The sequence below is a fragment of the Pan troglodytes genome, chromosome 5, assembly GCF_028858775.2.
Source record: "Pan troglodytes isolate AG18354 chromosome 5, NHGRI_mPanTro3-v2.0_pri, whole genome shotgun sequence".
NCBI classification, from domain to species: Eukaryota; Metazoa; Chordata; class Mammalia; order Primates; family Hominidae; genus Pan; species Pan troglodytes.
Genome location: NC_072403.2, coordinates 171,733,378 through 171,745,440, shown reverse-complemented (window position 1 = coordinate 171,745,440; position 12,063 = coordinate 171,733,378). Strand labels below are relative to the sequence as shown.

Here is a 12,063-nt window from a genome sequence, read left to right as displayed (position 1 = left end):
GGAGAAGGGACTGATGAAATGTGCGGGTCTGTTCCCGATGGAAGCTAGGCTTATCTTCCCTTGGAGGGAAGAATCCGTATGTAATATGTCAATCAGTGTGGGACTCAGGGAAGTCCAAGGTCATTGGGTTTCTGGAGGGAAAAAAGAATAGAGGAAAAGGTATAGGCAGAGATGATGTTTCTTTGGTCCTCACAACCCGACATCTAGGGAGGTGAGGGCCTGTATTAGTCTCATGTGACAGATGGGACAGCAGAGGCACAGAGAAGTCAGATGGCAGCAGAGATTAGAGGTAAAGCCGGTGTGCTCATGTGATCACTTGCTTATGTGAGCAGAGGTAGTTCTGCTTGTCATCTTGCTATAGCCCATTTGAAGGCAGAAGGAGGATAATTGCGCACTACACCAAAATTGCATTCCACCAAACTTGCCACCAAGAGCTCAACAGTCGCCACGATGCTGAGCACGGAAGGCAGGGAGGGGTTTGTGGTGAAGGTCCAGGGCCTATCCTGGTCCTGCTCAGCTGATGAAGTGATGCACTTCTCTGATTGCAAAATACAAAATGGCACATCAGGTATTTGTTTCATCTACACCGGAGAAGGCAGACCAAGTGGTGAAGCATTTGTTGAACTTGAATCTGCAGATGAAGCGAAATTGGCTTTAAAGACAGAGAAACCATGGGACACAGATACGTTGAAGTATTCAAGTCTAATAGTGTTGAAATGGATTGGGTATCGAAGCACACAGGTCTGAATAGTCCTGATACTGCCAACGATGGCTTCGTCTGGCTTAGAGGACTTCCATTTGGCTGTCCAAGGAAGAGATTGTTCATTTCTTTTCAGGGTTGGAAATTGTGCCAAATGGGATAACACTGTGAGTGGACTTTCAGGGCAGAAGCACAGGGGAAGCCTTTGTGCAGTTGGCTTCGCAGGAGATAGCTGAGATGGCATTGAAGAAACACAGGGAAAGAATAGGGCACAGGTACATTGAAATCTTCTAGAATAGCCAAGCTGAAGTTCATACCTACTATGATCCCTCTCAGAAGCTCATGGCTGTGCAGTGGCCAGGTCCCAGTGATAGGCCAGGGGCTGGCTGAGGTATAATAGCATTGGCAGAGGAGCTGGGTTTGAAAAGATGAGGCAGGGTCCCTATGGTGGAGGGTATAGAGGCTATGATGACTATCGTGGCTGTAATGATGGATATGGCTTTAGGTCTGATAGATTTGGAAAAGACTGCAATTACTGTTTTTCAGGAATGTCTGATCATAGATATGGAGATAGTGGGTCCAGTTTCCAGAGCACCACAGGGCACTGTGTACACACGAGGGGTTTACCTTACAGAGCCACTAAGAATGTTATAATTTCTATTCACCTCTTAACCTCATGAGAGTACATATTGAAATTGGACACGATGACAGAGTTTACTGGTAGGGCAGATGTTGAGTTTGCTGCTCATGAAGATGCAGTGGCAGCTATGGCAAAAGACAAAGCTAATATGCAGCACAGGTACATGGAGATCTTTTTAAATGCTGTAGGAACAAGTAGGGGGGTTTATGAACACACCTATGTAGAACTTTTCTTGAATCTACAGCAGGGGCAAGTGGTGGTGCTTATGGTAGGCAAATGATGGGAGAGATGGGCTTACCCAACCAGTCTAGTTATGCAGCTGAGTGGTGGTTGTGGAGGTGGTTATGGTGGTCTGAGCAGTGTGAGTGGTGGTTATGGAGGTGGTTAGGGTGATCAGAGCAGTGTGAGTGGTGGTTATGGAGGTGGTTATGGAGGTCAGAGCAGCTGAGTGGTGGTTATGGAGGTGGTTAGGGTGATCAGAGCAGTGTGAGTGGTGGTTATAGAGGTGGTTATGGTGATCAGAGCAGTGTGAGTGGTGGTTATGGAGGTGGTTAGGGTGATCAGAGCAATGTGAGTGGTGGTTGTGGAGGTGGTTATGGTGGTCAGCAGCTGAGTGTTGGTTATGGAGGTGGTTAGGGTGATCAGAGCAATGTGAGTGGTGGTTATGGAGGTGGTTATGGTGATCAGAGCAATGTGAGTGGTGGTTATGGAGGTGGTTAGGGTGATCAGAGCAATGTGAGTGGTGGTTATGGAGGTGGTTATGGTGATCAGAGCAATGTGAGTGGTGGTTATGGAGGTGGTTAGGGTGATCAGAGCAATGTGAGTGGTGGTTATGGAGGTGGTTATGGTGATCAGAGCAATGTGAGTGGTGGTTGTGGAGGTGGTTATGGTGGTCAGAGCAGCTGAGTGGTGGTTATGGAGGTGGTTATGGAGGTCTGAGCAGCTGAGTGGTGGTTATGGAGGTGGTTAGGGTGATCAGAGCAATGTGAGTGGTGGTTATGGAGGTGGTTATGGTGATCAGAGCAGTGTGAGTGGTGGCTGTGGAGGTGGTTATGGTGATCAGAGCAATGTGAGTGGTGGTTATGGAGGTGGTTATGGTGATCAGAGCAGTGTGAGTGGTGGTTGTGGAGGTGGTTATGGTGATCAGAGCAATGTGAGTGGTGGTTGTGGAGGTGGTTATGGTGATCAGAGCAATGTGAGTGGTGGTTGTGGAGGTGGTTATGGAGGTCAGAGCAGTGTGACTGGTGGTTATGGAGGTGGTTATGGTGGTTAGACCAGCTGAGTGGTGGTTATGGAGGTGGTTATGGTGATCAGAGCAGTGTGAGTGGTGGTTGTGGAGGTGGTTATGGTGATCAGAGCAATGTGAGTGGTGGTTATGGAGGTGGTTACGGTGATCAGAGCAATGTGAGTGGTGGTTGTGGAGGCGGTTATGGAGGTCAGAGCAGCTGAGTGGTGGTTATAGAGGTCAGAGCAGTATGAGTGGTGGTTATGGTGGTCAGAGCAGTGTGACTGGTGGTTATGGAGGTGGTTAGGGTGATCAGAGCAGTATGAGGGGATATGACCACGTTCTGGAGGAAAACTCCAGTGACTGTCAGTCAAACCTTGGTTAGGTAGAGAAGGAGCACTAAAGAGCTACTCCAGATATAAAAGCAGTGCATTTATGGGAGTTGAATAGAATGGGAGGGATGTCTAGTATATCCAGTATAATGGGTAAATGGGAAATATAATTTATTCTGATCACTCTTGGTCAGCTTCTCTGTCGTCTTTCTTTCTCCTCTTTTTTTGAGACAGAGTCTAACTCTGTCGCCAGGTTGGAGTGCAGTGCCACGATCTTGGCTCACTGCAACTTTGCCTCCCAGGTTCAAGTGATTTCTCCTGCCTCAGCCTCCCAGTAGCTGGGACTATAGGCATGTGCCACCACGCCCAGCTCATTTTTGTATTTTATATATATATGTATGTATTTATACTTTAAGTTCTAGGGTACATGTGCACAACGTGCAGGTTTGTTACATATGTATGCATGTGCCATGTTGGTGTACTACACCCATTAACTCGACATTTACATTAGGTATATCTCCTAATGCTATCCGGCCCCCCTCCCCCCACCCCACAACAGGCCCCAGTGTGTGATGTTCCTCTTCCTGTGTCCAAGTTCAATTGTTCAATTCCCACCTATGAGTGAGAACATGTGGTGTTTGGTTTTTTGTCCTTGCGATAGTTTGCTGAGAATGATGGTTTCCAGCGTCATCCATGTCCCTACAAAGGACATGAACTCATCATTTTTTATGACTGCATAGTATTCCATGGTGTACATGTGCCACATTTTCTTAATCCAGTCTATCATTGTTGGACATTTGGGTTGGCTCCAGGTCTTTGCTATTGTGAGTAGTGCCGCAATAAACATACGTGTGAATGTGTCTTTATAGCAACATGATTTATGTTCCTTTGGGTATATACCTAGTAATGGGATGGCCGGGTCAAATGGTATTTCTAGTTCTAGATCCCTGAGGAATCGCCACACTGTCTTCCACAATGGTTGAACTAGTTTACAGTCCCACCACCAGTGTAAAAGTGTTCCTATTTCTCCACATCCTCTCCAGCACCTGTTGTTTCCTGACTTTTTAATGATTGCCATTCTTACTGATGTGAGATGATATCTCATTGTGCTTTTGATTTGCATTTCTCTGATGGCCAGAGATGGTGAGCATTTTTTCATGTGTCTGTTGGATGCATAAATGTCTTCTTTTGGGAAGTGTCTGTTCATATCCTTTGCCCACTTTTTGATGGGGTTGTTTGTTTTTTTCTTGTAAATTTGTTTGAGTTCTTTGTGGATTCTGGATATTAGCCCTTTGTCAGATGAGTAGATTGCAAAAATTTTCTCCCATTTTGTAGGTTGCCTGTTCACTCTGATGGTAGTTTCTTTTGCTGTGCAGAAGCTCTTTAGGTTAATTAGATCCCATCTGTCAATTTTGGCTTTTGTTGCCATTGCTTTTGGTGTTTTAGTCATGAAGTCCTTGCCCATGCCTATGTCCTGAATGGTATTGCTTAGGTTTTCTTCTAGGGTTTTTATGGTTTTGGGTCTAACATTTAAGTCTTTAATCCATCTTGAATTAATTTTTGTATAAGGTGTAAGGAAGGGTTCCAGTTTCAGCTTTCTACATATGGCTAGCCAGTTTTCCCAGCACCATTTATTAAATAGGGAATCCTTTCCCCATTTCTTGTTTTTGTCAGGTTTCTCAAAGATCAGATAGTTGTAGATGTGTGGTATTATTTCTGAGGGCTCTGTTCTGTTCCATTGGTCTATATCTCTGTTTTGGTACCAGTACCATGCTGTTTTGGTTACTGTAGCCTTGTAGTATAGTTTGAAGTCAGCATGATGCCTCCAGCTTTGTTCTTTTGGCTTAGGATTGACTTGGCAATGTGGGCTCTTTTTTGGTTCCATGTGAACTTTAAAGTAGTTTTTTCCAATTCTGTGAAGAAAGTCATTGGTAGCTTGATGGGGATGGCATTGAATGTAGAAATTACCTTGGGCAGTATAGCCATTTTCACGATATTGATTATTCCTATCCATGACCATGGAATGTTCTTCAATTTGTTTGTGTCCTCTTTTATTTTGTTGAGCAGTGGTTTGTAGTTCTCCTTGAAGAGGTCCTTCACACCCCTTGTAAGTTGGATTCCTAGATATTTTATTCTCTTTGAAGCAATTGTGAATGGGAGTTCACTCATGATTTTGTTCTCTGTTTGTCTGTTATTGATGTATAAGAATGCTAGTGATTTTTGCATATTGATTTTGTATCCTGAGACTTTGCCGAAGTTGCTTATCAGCTTAAGGAGATTTTGGGCTGAGATGATGGGGTTTTCTAGATACACAATCATGTCATCTGCAAACAGGGACAATTTGACTTCCTCTTTTCCTAATTGAATACCCTTTATTTCTTTCTCCTGCCTGATGGCCCTGGCCAGAACTTCCAACACTATGTTGAATAGGAGAGGTGAGAGAGGGCATCCCTGTCTTGTGCCAGTTTTCAAAGGGAATGCTTCCAATTTTTGCCCATTCAGTATGATATTGGGTGTGGGTTTGTCATAAATAGCTCTTATTATTTTGAGATACGTCCCATCAATACCTAATTTATTGAGAGTTTTTAGCATGAAGGGCTGTTGAATTTTGTCCAAGGCCTTTTCTGCATCTATTGAGATAATCATGTGGTTTTTGTCTTTGGTTCTGTTTATATGCTGGATTACATTTATTGGTTTGCGTATGTTGAACCAGCCTTGCATCCCAGGGATGACGCCCCCTTGATCACGGTGGATAAACTTTTGGATGTGCTGCTGGATTCAGTTTGCCAGTATTTTATTGAGGATTTTTGCATCAATGTTCATCAGGGATATTGGTCTAAAATTCTCTTTTTTTTGTTGTGTCTCTGCCAGGCTTTGGTATCAGGATGATGCTGGCCTCATAAAATGAGTTAGGGAGGATTCCCTCTTTTTCTATTGATTGGAATAGTTTCAGAAGGAATGGTACCAGCTCCTCCTTGTACCTCTGGTAGAATTTGGCTGTGAATCCGTCTAGTCCTGGACTTTTTTTGGTTGGTAAGCTATTAATTATTGCCTCAATTTCAGAGCCTGTTATTGGTCTATTCAGAGATTCAACTTCTTTGTGGTTTAGTCTTGGGAGGGTGTATGTGTCCAGGAATTTATCCATTTCTTCTAGATTTTCTAGTTTATTTGCGTAGAGGTGTTTATAGTATTCTCTGATGGTAGTTTGTATTTCTGTGGGATCGGTGGTGATATCTCCTTTAACATTTTTTATTGCGTCTATTTGATTCTTCTCTCTTTTCTTTTTTAGTAGTCTTGCTAGCGGTGTATCAATTGTGATCTTTCCAGAAAACCAGCTTCTGCATTCATTGATTTTTTTGAAGGGTTTTTTGTGTCTCTGTCTCCTTCAGTTCTGCTCTGATCTTAGTTATTTCTTGCCTCCTGCTAGTTTTTGAATATGTTTGCTCTTGCTTCTCTAGTTCTTTTAATTGTGATGTTAGGGTGTCAATTTTAGATCTTTCCTGCTTTCTCTTGTGGGCATTTAGTGCTATAAATTTCTCTCTACACACTGCTTTAAATGTGTCCCAGAGATTCTGGTATGTTGTGTCTTTGTTCTCGTTGGTTTCAAAGAACATCTTTATTTCTGTCTTCATTTCATTATGTACCCAGTAGTCATTCAGGAGCAGGTTGTTCAGTTTCCATGAAGTTGAGCGGTTTTGAGTGAGTTTCTTAATCCTGAGTTCTAGTTTGATTGCACTGTGGTTTGGGAGACAGTTTGTTATAATTTCTGTTCTTTTACATTTGCTGAGGAGTGCTTTACTTCCAACTATGTGGTCAGTTTTGGAATAGGTGCGATGTGGTGCTGAGAAGAATGTATATTCTGTTGATTTGGGGTGGAGAGTTCTGTAGGTGTCTATTAAGTCCGCTTGGTGCAGAGCTGAATTCAATTCCTGGATATCCTTGTTAACTTTCTGTCTCGTTGATCTGTCTAATGTTGACAGTGGGGTGTTAAAGTCTTCCATTATTATTGTGTGGGAGTCTAAGTCTCTTTGTAGGTCTCTAAGGACTTGGTTTATGAATCTGGGTGCTCCTGTATTGGGTGCATATATATTTAGGATAGTTAGCTCTTCTTGTTGAATTGATCCCTTTACCATTATGTAATGGCCTTCTTTGTCTCTTTTGATCTTTGTTGGTTTAAAGTCTGTTTTATCAGAGACTAGGATTGCAATGCCTGCGTTTTTTTGTATTCCACTTGCTGGGTAGATCTTCCTCCATTCCTTTATTTTGAGCCTATGTGTGTCTCTGCATGTGAGATGGGTTTCCTGAATACAGCCGACTGATGGGTCTTGACTCTTTATCCAATTTGCCAATCTGTGTCTTTTAATTGGAGCATTTAGCCCATTTACATTTAAGGTTAATATTATTATGTGTGAATTTGATCCTGTCACTAGGATGTTCGCTGGTTATTTTGCTCATTAGTTGATGCAGTTTCTTCCTGGCATCGATGGTCTTTACAATTTGGCATGTTTTTGCAGTGGCTGGTACCAGTTGTTCCTTTCTATGTTTAGTGCTTCCTTCAGGAGCTCTTGTAGGGCAGGCCTGGTGGTGACAAAATCTCTCAGCAATTGCTTGTCTGTAAAGGATTTTATTTCTCCTTCACTTATGAAGCTTAGTTTGGCTGGATATGAAATTCTGAGTTGAAAATTCTTTTCTTTAAAAACGTTGAATATTGGCCCCCACTCTCTTCTGGCTTGTAGAGTTTCTGCCGAGAGATCAGCTGTTAGTCTGATGGGCTTCCCTTTGTGGGTAACCCGACCTTTCTCTCTGGCTGCCCTTAACATTTTTTCCTTCATTTCAACTTTGGTGAATCTGACAATTATGTGTCTTGGAGTTGCTCTTCTTGAGGAGTATCTTTGTGGCATTCTCTGTATTTCCTGAATTTGAATGTTGGCCTGCCTTGCTAGGTTGGGGAAGTTCTCCTGGATAATATCCTGCAGAGTGTTTTCCAGCTTGGTTCCATTCTCCCTGTCACTTTCAGGTACACCAATCAGACGTAGATTTGGTCTTTTCACATAGTCCCATATTTCTTGGAGGCTTTGTTTCTTTTTATTCTTTTTTCTCTTAACTTCTCTTCTTGCTTCATTTCATTCATTTGATCTTCAATCACTGATACCCTTTCTTCCAGTTGATCGAATCAGCTACTGAAGCTTGTGCATTCGTCACGTAGTTCTCGTGCCATGGTTTTCAGCTCCATCAGGTCCTTTAAGGACTTCTCTGCATTAGTTATTCTAGTTAGCCATTCGTCTAATCTTTTTTCACAGTTTTTAACTTCTTTGCGATGGGTTCAGACTTCCTTCTTTAGCTTGGAGAAGTTTGATCGTCTGAAGCCTTCTTCTCTCAACTCGTCAAAGTCATTCTCTGTCCAGCTTTATTCCATTGCTGGTGAGGAGCTGTGTTCCTTTGGAGGTGGAGAGGTGCTCTGATTTTTAGAATTTTCAGCTTTTCTGCTCTGCTTTTTCCCCATCTTTGTGGTTTTATCTACCTTTGTTCTTTGATGACGGTGACGTACAGGTAGGGTTTTGGAGTGGATGTCCTTTCTGTTTGTTGGTTTTCCTTCTAACAGGACCCTCAGCTGCAGGTCTGTTGGAGTTTGCTGGAGGTCCACTCCAGACCCTGTTTGCCTGGGAATCAGCAGTGGAGGCTGCAGAACAGCGAATATTGCTGAACAGCAAATGTTGCTGCCTGATCGTTCCTCTGGAGGTTTCCTCTCAGAGGGGTACCTGGCCATGTGAGGTGTCAGTCTGCCCCTACTGGGGGGTGCCTCCCAGTTAGGCTACTCAGGGGTCAGGGACCCACTTGAGGAGGCAGTCTGTCTGTTGTCAGATCTCAAACTCTGTGCTGGGAGAACCACTGCTCTCTTCAAAGCTGTCAGACAGGGACATTTAAGTCTGCAGAGGTTTCTGCTGCCTTTTGTTCAGCTATGCCCTGCCCTCAGAGGTGGAGTCTACAGAGGCAGGCAGGCCTCCTTGAGCTGCAGTGGGCTCCATCCAGTTCGAGCTTCCCGGCTGCTTTGTTTACCTGCTCAAGCCTCAGCAATGGCAGGCGCCCCTCCCCTAGCCTCACTGCTGCCTTGGAGTTCGATCTCAGGCTGCTGTGCTAGCAGTGAGCAAGGCTCCATGGGCGTGGCACCCTCTGAGCCATGCACAGGATATAATCTCCTGGTGTGCTGTTTGCTAAGACCATTGGAAAAGCGCAGTATTAGGGTGGGAGTGAACCGATTTTCCAGGTGCCGTCTGTCACAGCTTTGCTTGGCTATGAAAGTGAATTCCCTGATCCCTTGTGCTTCCCGGGTGAGGCGATGCCTGGCCCTGCTTCGGCTCACACTCAGTGCCCTGCACCCACTGTCCTCCACCCACTGTCCGACAAGCCCCAGTGAGATGAACCCAGTACCTCAGTTGGAAATGCAGAAATCACCCGTCTTCTGCATCGCTAATGCTGGGAGCCGTAGACTGGAGCTATTCCTATTCGGCCATCTTGGATCCGCCTCTCCTAATTTTTGTATTTTTATTAGAGATGGGGTTTCACCGTGTTGGCCAGGATGATCTTGATCTCTTGACCTCATGATCTGCATGCCTCAGCTTCCCAAAGTGCTGGGATTACAGGCATGAGCCACCGTGCCCAGCCTTTCCTTTTTTAAGGAAAACAAAAGTTTAACAGTTTTGCATTACAGGCTTGTGTCACATGCTTACTGTAACAGTGGAAGATTATTTTAAAACTTCGAGCTCAGTAATTTTGAACACTGAAACATTCATCTAGGACATAACAAAGTTCAGTATTGACCATAACTATTAAAACAATTTTCAGCTTTCTTCAAGTTAGTTATGTTGTAGGAGTGTATCTAAGCAGTAAGCATATTTAGGTTGATGCAGTTTCACTTGTGTTAAATGTTGCTCTTATACCCCATAAATACATTGAAAAGTTTGGATGCTCATCAAATATAGGGGCTGTGTATGCGATTCAAAGTGAAAACATTTGGCATGTTTGTTAATTCTAGCTTTTTGGTTTAATATCCTGTAAGGCATGTGAGTGTACACTTGAGTGTATACTTTTACTTTTTTTTTTTAACATATGGGACAATTTTAAGATGTAATACTAATACTTTAGGAGTTTCGTCATGTCATTTGTATGGAATTCTGAGGCTTTGGTTTAAATCTTTCCTTGTGATTTCCATTTAGAAGTACTGTACTAAGTGAAACTTGTTAAATCTTCCTTTAAAAAAAAAAAGAGGTAAAGCCTCAACTTCCATGTAGTAAGCTGCTTTCTTTGTCCACTCCTTGAAACACACGCAACAGAATTTTTCCATCCATACATACAAAAACAGAAGCCCTTCACTCTTGTTGCCCAGGCTGGAGTGCAATGGCGCAATCTCGGCCCACTGCAACCTCCACCTCCTGGGTTCAAGCTATTCTCCTGCCTCAGCCTCCCAAGTAGCTGGGATTACAGGCATGCGCCACCACGCCTGGCTAATTTTGTATTTTTTGTAGAGACAGGGTTTCTCCATGTTGGTCAGGCTGGTCTCGAACTCCCAACCTCAGCTGATCCGCCCACCTCGGCCTTCAAAAGTGCTGGGATTACAGGCGTGAGCCACCATGCCTGGCCGGAAGCCATTTTTTTTAAAGATGAGGTTTCACTGTTGGCCAGACTGGAGTGCAGTGGTGCAATCAGAGCTCACTGCAGCCTCGAACCCCTGGGATTAAGCAGTCCTACCTTAGCCTCCTGAGTAGTAGCTGGGACTATAGGCAAATACCACAACACCCGGCTTTTTTTTTTTTTTTTCGAGATAGGGTCTTGCTCTGTCGCCCAGGCTGGAGTGCAGTGGTGCCATCACAACATACTGCATCCTCTGCCTTCTGGGCTCAAGTGATCCTCCCACCTCAGCCTCTCAGTAACTGGGACTACAGGCGCACACCACCATGCCTGGCTTTTTTTTTTTCTTTCTTTCTTTCTTTTTTTTTTTTTTTTTTTTTTGGAGAGATAGAGTCTCCCTGTATTGCTGCTGGCTGAGTTTTTAAAAAATTGTTTATAGGCTGGGCAGGGTGGCTCACACCTGTATTCCCAGCACTTCGGGAGGCCGCGGAGGTGGGCAGATTGTCTGAGGTTGGGAGGTTGAGACCAGCCTGGCCATCATGGTGAAACCCCATCTACTTAAAATACAAAAATTAGCTGGGTGTGGCAGTGCACGTCTGTAGTCCCAGCTCCTAGGGAGGCTGAGGCACAAGAATCACTTCAACCTGGGAGGCGGAGGTTACAGTGAGCTGAGATTGCACCACTGCACTCCAGCCTGGGTGACAGAGTGAGACTCAGTCTCAAGAAAAAAAAAAAAAATTTTATACAGACAGGGTCTTGCTTTGCTGCCCAGGCTGGTCTTGAACTCCTGGCTTCAAGGGATCCTCCCGCCTCAGCCTCCCAAAGCACCGGGATTACAGGTGTTAGCCACTACAAATGCGTAGCAGCATAAAGGCACAACTAACTACAGAGAATGTAATCTAAAGTATGTTTAAGCTCATCAGATTTATATGATAAAGTAAGGTCCCTTATTTGGGGCATCCATATTTTATGCCCATAAACCATTGAACTGAATAACAAGTCTCTTTCTCAGTAGGAAAAACCTTAGATACAAGGCAGGGAGATTTTGTTCTTGTTCTCTAGGAAAAAGTGAGAGAAAAGCAGCTGTGTGTAGCACTTTCTAACTGTAAAGGTCACACTTGGGCTGACGGGGTGGGTGATCCTCCGGCAAGAAGGGGAATGAGCACAGGTTCTCTCCTAAAATCCCCACTGAAATGACTCATAGAATATACAAATTGCTGGGGAAAAGTCCACATTCAAGCTGGAAATGTTGGGTACCATTCAAATACCAAAAATGTGGGAGATTTTGAGATTCCACCATAGCACTGATGTGTGACTATTAACAGTAACAATGACTCATGGATGAGATCATGAAGTGATATTCCTTTATTGCCCAATAGGTCATTAAATTTGCTTCATGGGCTTGTTTTTCCTTCGTCCCTGGATCAAATGCTGGTCCCATGACTTTTTTTTTTTTTTTTTTTGAAACAGGGTCTCACTCTGTCACCAGGCTGGAGTGCAGTGGCATGATCGTGGCTCACTGCAACCTCGAACTCCTGGG

The 12,063-nt window shown here is 44.0% G+C and overlaps 1 pseudogene; it reads left to right on the top strand.

The window, feature by feature from the left end:
• The first annotated feature begins 363 nt into the window (after positions 1-363).
• Positions 364-3,021, top strand: LOC129144345 (heterogeneous nuclear ribonucleoprotein H2-like; annotated as a pseudogene).
• The last annotated feature ends 9,042 nt before the right edge of the window (positions 3,022-12,063 follow it).